Source organism: Argopecten irradians, chromosome 13, assembly GCF_041381155.1.
Source record: "Argopecten irradians isolate NY chromosome 13, Ai_NY, whole genome shotgun sequence".
NCBI classification, from domain to species: Eukaryota; Metazoa; Mollusca; class Bivalvia; order Pectinida; family Pectinidae; genus Argopecten; species Argopecten irradians.
The window spans coordinates 23,013,330-23,022,671 of record NC_091146.1 but is presented as its reverse complement, the minus strand read 5'-3'; positions in this window follow the sequence as shown (position 1 = coordinate 23,022,671).

Here is a 9,342-nt window from a genome sequence, read left to right as displayed (position 1 = left end):
CTTATTAAATATTAATTAACAACAAGTCATTAAAGGACGTGTCTTGTTTTGTGGTGAAGGAATACCGGAGTACCCGGAGCATGACCACCGATCAGTGATTAATACCTTTTGCACGACATGGAATTCGAACTTGCGATCCAATGGTGAAGATTTTATATGGTAATAAGTTTTGGGACTTTGTAAACAATAGGGTCCTGGAAAGTTCTATTATTGTGCTACTATATACTTAAGAGTTTCCACTTACTTAACGTTCAATATAAGTGGATAGTTGTTTTGGCTTATTGCATGATTAAATGTCCAAATGTCCTTTGTAGTATGAGGCGTCCCGCGGTGGCCGAGTGGTTACACTTATCATCTCATTCTAAAAAAAGTTTTTCTTTATAGCGTGAGACGTCTAATGATCACGCTGTGTTAGACTGATTTAAATCGAAATGAATATTCATTTTCTTATATAGATTACACAGGAAAACAATTATTTTTAAATGTTTTTAATTTCTTTTAATATGGTTTATCATTAGTTTTGGTAAATGGAAAATTGTAAATTTAATCATTCAAACCCATCAATCCTAAAAAAAAAACCCACTATATATGAAGTCTAACGTGATATAAATCAAAAAACAATTGATTCATATGGAAACAGATTAACCAAAACATAAATTTATAATGTCCATATTAATTACTGTATATAGTTTGTTGTTTCGGTGATTTTACATGGCATAATTGGCGTTTATGTTTTATTGATGTGTTAGTATCTGAGTGAATATTTGTTGTTCAATTCATTACAAATAAAATATTTTCTCGCTATGAGATTTTTGTATTTCAAAATTTACAATTAATCTAAGGACTCAATTGAATTTTAGAGAGTGTAGAATGAAATTCTTTTGCGATCACTAAGATTTCTATAGATGCTATTCCGCTGACAAAATGGCACTTTATTCGCTCTCAAGAAACAGGAACTGACGACGAATTATTATGTTACTTCAGTTACAGAATGTTACTTACTTTACACCATTTTCACCTGTGACATTTTGACTCATTCAAGATTAATGATGTTTTTTAAAATAGTTTAATTGGCATTCCTGAAACAAAAAAACCATGGCCCTATGAACCTCTTATGAAATTATGCATTGATTGCGCATGAACTAAAAACAAAAATAAATTATGTACATCATCATTTTTATGTGTAAATTAACCATAAAATACACGTTAAACACTAATTTAAACACTCAATTAAACACTATTTACTAAAACTATGAGTACATTTTTCGCTCTAGTCGGCCTCTGGAGCATCTTGAGAATTAATTATAAGGTTATTTATATTGAATTGCCTCCTTAAATGACATTTAATTGATTTAATGAATTATCATTATATAATTGAACATAATACTTTATTTCACTTTAAAATTCTGTATTTTCAGGCTTGAAGCATAAGTAATACATGAACAAAATGGTATGTATTTCCTGCAACATTGCGAAAGTACAATATATAGACATCACTTTCTAATGGTTAGAAAACGTTTTGATATTTCCAATTTTATTTTAAAAAATCATTAAAAAAATATTAATTTGGAAATAAATTTACGAGGATATTGGTAACCCAAAACTAATATCATTCGAGTTGGATGTCGTCTGTAGCGATTACATTGTTGCAACAACTTTATATTATCGAAATTTTGCAATATGTTTGCCCTATAACATATTAAATTGCTTGAAGGTGCATTACCGTTACTTAAAAATTACAGTAACGCATATTATTTTCTCATCAAATACAGAAAATTATCTGACCAAACACATGTCATTGAGGTTAGTGTACATTGTACACTTCATCCCACGAACAAAGGTATATCACCGTTGTAGATACTAATTTTGATTATATTTCTTCACTATGAAGAAACCGTTAATCATTGTTTATTTTAAACCTATACTACGAATGGAAAAGTAAAGTCAATTTCTGTCATTTTTATATCTAATTTTGAATAATTTGTTTTCATTGGGCAACATATGTAAAATGACAAATTACCTAACATGATCTTAAAGAAAGCGTGTTGCATATAGGGTGATAGGGGTATGGTCTGTGTCGGATATTTATATTATGGGTTGATGTCACTATGTTCTTTTAATTTTCATTTAGGTTACAGTGTATCAAAAAATAACGTTTTGAAACTGTGATGTCACAACAGTTTGCAAAACCGAATGATATGGTCATAACCCGATAAATTTTTAAAAAGCAAATAATTGACCATATCAAAAAAGTCAAAATGTTCCGATTAAAACTATTTAAGGAAAAAAAACTGTGAATGCTTTTCTGTTATGGAATATTAATCTTCAGTAGTACTTTAAATAGGCGGATTTATGATGAGAGTACGCTCAGATCTTTGTGTTATGGATATATACTATACAACATCTACGTTTATTCAAATTGATTCTAATTATTCAATTATTATTCAATTGATGAAAGGATAATCTCTTCAAAAATTCAAAACTCATGTTGGAACTTTTATTATCAAGGGAGTTAAAGTGGACCAAGTGTGAAGCGATGTGTTAATAACATTTTCTGGACAACTCTGCTATGGCAGCAGAATGTCATAGAGAGTAAAATCTTTCGCACGCTCTTGTTGGGATAATAAAGACTGTGGATCAAGTTTTCAAAAGTCAAAAGTCTTATTGGATCGGAAATTTTCATATAGGATATTAAGTATACAAAGAACCATATAAGATTGATTAAAATCTATTTGGTCAAGAGGTTAATCAAGAGTGTATAATTTTCAAAAATGTTGGTCAATTTATAATGAGGAATTCAAGTTAAGACTACAACCCTTACGTGTTGGAAGATGAAACATCTTTCAAACTTTCAATTCATGGTTTCGTCGCAATCAGTATCAAAAGACAAAACTTGAAAAACTTTGCTTAACATAAACAGTGAAAAGCGTTTGGTTACGCAGGCACTATCTATTGGTGATATGATAGATTTCCTATTCTATGAGTGGAAATAGGGAAGTCTCCAAAAAAGAAGTTCCCGTTTTGATTTCCTCAACTTATCAATATAGATAGTATTGATAATCAATTTGTGGGCCTTCCATTTTGAACAATGAACCGTGATGTATCAGTTACTATAACACAATCGGCAAATGGTATGTAAGACTTGATCATGTTTAATTGGTATCGTCGAAACGGCACGATCCTGATATAATCAAGAAACATCCGAATGTTTAATTCGGTTTCCATGCTATATGGATATTGATTTAGCTGTTCAATTTTATATACAATAATCACAGGGTTAATGGTGTCCAGTTATCATAAACAAAATGCCAAATAACTAACTGCACTAAAATACTATTTCCGGAAAACATTATTAAGGTGGCTCATCTGGTCCGGAGTGTTCAGCCAAAATAGTGTTAAAACAAAAAATCTGATCCAAATGGTAAACCTACATTATATTTGTAAATGCATACGAATTTTCAGACTTTTCTCAGGAAACAAGGACAAAAGAAAATTGTTTAGGAAGAGGAATTGTTATAAGCTTTTATCCGTAATGTAATGGAATGTAGTAATGTATTTCTTTGGTTATTTAAATTGAGATATATGTTTTAAAACTAAAATCTAAGATTTGTTAACAATACAGACTAAGCACGGTCCGGACGTTGATTTGAGTAGTGAAAACAATTGATGAAGCTAGTAGATATACTTAATTGATCAAGTAAGGTAAAAATTATGTCAACATACATTGTCTTCGTTAAATAATCTCATCACCTGTGTCCAGAGACATCAACTCATCGAATTCTAATATTAAATAATCAATTAATTTAATTATCAAACCTTAAAATGGAAAAGGTGGGTATTGAGTTTAGGAAACGTTTAACTCCAATGGTGCTCGAATTTATGTATCATCGGTAGTCTGCGCGCAGCATATAGTCAACATAGCAGATCAATAAATCAACAAGTATACCTTGAAAATAATAACACGTAAGCTTATGGTAATATCCTGTTCTATTTTATAGGTATAATTCTCGATAGAGGAAAGCTACCTGTGTATTGAGAACTACAAAAGCCTATTTAAAGGAACGGCTTACCAGCTTAGTTAATTGTGGGACATCAATGTATCACATTGAACGACAATCACCATTTAGTTTCGTAGGGTAGAGGCTTTCCGTCAGTTACAACCATATTTCTAATTCTGTTATTATTTACTTATATCATTTCCGGTTTCGAATGTTAATTGATTAATCCTTCACTCTAAAACCGGAAATGAAAATCACATTCGGTACAAGATATCAATAATAACAATAAAACCCTGGGACCATATTTACCCTAACAATATTCCTGACTTTAGCCAGTCATCACGGAAGTAAAACAATTAGACACTCCTATTTTACTAGGATTTTTCATTTTTATTTTTTATCCTAGTATTTATCTATCTATACAACACTGTTGTGTATAACTGGTAGGTGAGTGCGGGTCAGACGTGAAGGTGATGGAAATTCATGACCCACATCAATGCAAAAAGACGGTGGATCTAGAGTTGTTGGCTCTATTGTTTTAGAGGACTTGAATATCACTTAATCACGACATCTTAACGATTTGGTGTGTTTACCCCTCTTCTCTGTGTTTGTTTTTAGTTTTTTTAGATGTTGCATATTGAATATAAAATGGGGGAGGGTACGACTACTTTACTAATAGTCAGGGGTTCTTTTTTACAAATGCGTCTCAATGGTAATCGAACAACATCACATTGTCAAGAAACCTAGGACGACATTAATAGAAATTCAAATATATAAGTTTCACCAGTTGTTTTTAAAACAGTATAGGACTTTCAGAAATGGATTATTTTTTAACCCGATTTATTTTCAAATCGGTTTTTTAACCGTAGGTATCTAAAAAGCTTATTTTCGATGTACGGCTTATTTCAACGGCGGCTTAGTTTCAAGTTTGAGGGGTATTTAATCACGTATTTAGGTATTGAACTGTATTTTTCTAATTTTCATAGCGGGCGAGATGAATAGCAGAAAGCTATCTACATGTACATAAATCCGTGGAGCGCGTTATGAAAAATTTAAAAAAAATATTGAAAGGTTAATATATAATTATAAATAAAATTATGACAACCGCATATTCGACGATAAACGTGATTAATGGAACAGCTGTGATAAACAAAAGTCGTTCACAACGTCGCGTTTTCAAGCATCCGCCTTCCCGATCGACCTTTGTTTACAAATGGACAAAATCGATAAAGAAGAAATATAGTTAAAATCAGATTTTTCACACACACACAAGGAGATTACTTAAAATACAATTTTTCACACACACTACAAGGAGATTAATTCAGCATAATCCTTGCACGTCTCTTCAATTCAAAAAAACGTATTTACTTCAATTAAATAGATCCTTCCATAATATTCCGCACTACCGCTTACATGGTAACTAGATTAATCACTTTAAAACATTTTAAAAAAGTGACATAATTTAAATGTGACAAATTCCCTTTATTGTATACGAGCTGCTTCCCCTTCATCAGTTTAAACCTTATGGGATGGCGACAAACGTCGATTTCAAGCGTTTTTCTCGACAGTTATAAAATGAAAGATTATGTTTTTAAGGTTCCAAAGATGAATGGTATATATGTTTGGTGTACGTTATAAATATTAATAATAAGGAAAACACAAAACCAAGAAAAATGTCAAATAAGTTATGTTAAAAATAAATAAAATATTTGTTTGATGCGCCATATGTTATTAACTTAGATATTATATTATGGTTACGGACTCTTGTTTTTTTTTTTATAATCAGCTTTTCGTTTACAAGGTTTTGAGGACCTTAATATTTCCTGTCGTTGCTTCAAAAAAATACAAAGTACACACATTGTTTTTTTTTATGTCTGTTACTAATCAAAAAAAACTTTATCTCTATTATAATTTCAAATGTACATAAATTGTAGGGGACTTGTATTACATGTTGGTTAGATAATATGTATATTAACGTGGGTGATAGTTTGTCAACATAAAAAGTAATCACCTAAAATGCGACCCTGTATTTTAAAACGTAAGTTCCCACTTTTTCTTTATAAGAATAACAAGATGAGCTAAAACAACACCTAAAACATAACGGCACTATTATGCCTGTATAATCACACCGAAAAAACTATATACATAACAGGCAACATTATAAATCCTAATTGTTAGTTAATCTGTTCTTAATGAATGATTTATATCACGGTTTCACTTCATATATAGTCGATGTTGTTAGGATTGATGGGTTGTAATTGTTAAATAAACACATTTCCATTCCCAAACTAATGAAAATTCATATATTGTATTAGTTTATGGGTCTTTGTTTCACTATCTCAACTCTCTAACGTAGAGGAGAAAAAAAAACGGTTAGCTAGGAGAAGGGGTAAATGGGACTTTGGTTACATTGAGTTTGGTAACGTGCACAGTTTCAAGGACAACGCATACAGTGTAGCACACGCCAATAGTTATTCTCGTTTTCATTTACTGCGCCGATAGACTGGCTTGTTGAACAGAACAAGAAGTGTATCTGCTGCCGTGTGCAACTTGGGGAAAAAGGCGAACAATTCCCCCAATATCGGTCCGAAGAACGCCACAAATTCCTGGTATCCCAATACAGACGTCATACCCGATCACAGAACCTGCAACACGTGATAGCTTAATTACGTGATAGTTTAATATATAAAACATGAAGTAATACACAAAATATTATGATTGTAGTAAACGGCCTTGTAATGATGATTTTATTAGTGCTGATATTATTAAGTGTTTGTCTTTCAGATACTTTTCTATCAAAGATGTCAAAGAATCATGTTTCTTATACCAGACCTTCTAAATACGGTTTAACTCGCTGAACCAATGTGTAAACTCAGTTCGGTAGACAATTACTTTCATTGTGTAAAACTTCTACTTTACGAATTGTTAATGTCACACATTGTGATGATCCCGATGGAAAATATTTTAACAGTAGAGACACTAGCCTCATTGATTATGTAATGACATGTGATGAAAATTTTGATATTATTTTGAAATTTGAGAGTGGTGTATTTAATGTCTTTTCGGATCATTCACCTGCCTGTATTACACTGTGTTCTTGTGAAACAAGTAACGATATTCAGTACGAAAAATAAGTAAAGGTATAAAGGTTAAGTGGAATGATATTGGTATGAAATGTAATCATACAGGATTATTAATACAAAGTACATATTATGACTCTTGTCAAGAAGGCATAGATCATGTGCTCCAGATTAGATCAAGAGACAAAATGGGAATGTAAAGCCATGGTTTAATGAAAAATTGTAAAAAGTTATATTTGAATATACGGCGGCGTATTAGGGCACTTCAAAAATTGTATTTTCTTGTACGTACATAGTTAAATTTCTTGTTACGTACAAGTTAGTATCTTGTACGTACAAGATAGTTATCTGTGTACGTACAAGTTAGTATCTCTGTACGTACAACTTAGTATCTTGTACGTACAAGATAGTATCTTGTACGTACAACTTAGTATCTTGTACGTTACAACTTAGTATCTTGTACGTACACAGATAGTATCTTGTACGTACAAGTTAGTATCTTGTACGTACAAGATAGTATCTTGTACGCTACATCTTAGTATCTTGTACGTACAACTCAGTAATCTTGTACGTACAAGATTAGTATCTTGTAGTACAACTTGAGTAATCCTTGTACGTACAAGATAAGTATCTTGTACGTACAACTTAGTATCTTGTACGTACAAGATAGTATCTTGTACGTACAAAGATAGTATCTAGTACGTACAACTTAGTATCTTTGTACGTACAAGATACTATCTTGTACGTTACAAACTTAGTATCTTGTTCGTTACAAACTTAGTATCTTGTAAGTACACGTTATTATCTTGTAGTTACAACTTAGTATCTTGTATCGTACAAAGTTAGTTAATCTTGTACGTACAAGATAGTATCTTGTACGTACAACTTTAGTATCTTGTACGTAACAAGTTACTATCTTGTACGTACAACTGTATAGTTCGTACGTCGGTCAACGATAATATCTTGTACGTAACAAGATAGTATCTTGAAACATACAAGTTGAGTTGAACCTGCCTGTTCATCACCGCAGAAATTGAGTCACCGCCTGATATTTTTCGTAATTAAAGATAGTCGGTCTACTTTACATTGCTTCAAGCACGATCACAGGTTTATTAACTTATTTGACAATATTAAAAAATATGAATATATATTAATGAGAACAATATCTTTTTCACAATCGTAATTTGAAAATTGCCGGATTATGAGTTGAAACTGTATTGTCCACTTGCATTATTTTGACATAACTGACACTGTATAGTTCCTTTCGAGAAAAAAACTGTATAGTCGCTTTGTTTTACTAGATAAGATATATTTAAGTGATAAAACGGATATGATACATCTCGATGAATGATAAGTTTGATCTATTAAACAATTCGTAATTTTCTTCAGTAATAAAAGTTAAATACTTCACAATGGTCGCCATTATTGGAAATGTTTGAACATTTATTTTACTTCAGAATAGTAGTATTTGAAAATAATTAACTGCCTCCGAAAAAAATCCTAGGCATTATGCCCTAATTCGAATGAGTTACTGATTGACCAAAGACAACAAAAATGCAAAACAAAATATTTTCTATGTTTTTTGTGTTTATTAGAGACATATATACACACATCAATTATTGTCCAAATGATGATCATAGTAAATACTCGTTATAAACATTTACATATAAGTGTTCGGAAACTTATCACAAGCATTACAACTCCACAACCTATATTATTCCTTTTCTCCCTTTGGCTTAAACAAAGTTTACGTAATATACGTATAGCATGCGATGCCATTGTGAGAGTAAACCAGCCAAAGCCTTTAATACCGAGAGTTTCAACATTATACTATCTTGTACGTACAAGATACTAAGTTGTACGTACAAGATACTAAGTTGTACGTACAAGATACTATCTTGTACGTACAAGTTACTATCTTGTACGTAACAAGAATACTATCTTGTACGTACAAGATACTACTAACTTGTACGTACAAGATACTAAGTTGTACGTACAAGATACTAACTTGTACGTACAAGATACTAAGTTGTACGTACAAGATACTAACTTGTACGTACAAGATACTAAGTTGTACGTACAAGATACTATCTTGTAGTACAAGATACTAACTTGTACGTACAAAGATACTAACTTGTACGAAATATACCAGATACTATCTTGTACGTACAACAAGATACTAACTTGTACGTACAAGATACTAAGTTGTACGATAAAAAGATACTAAGTTGTACGTACAAGATACTATTGGTACGTACAATGAT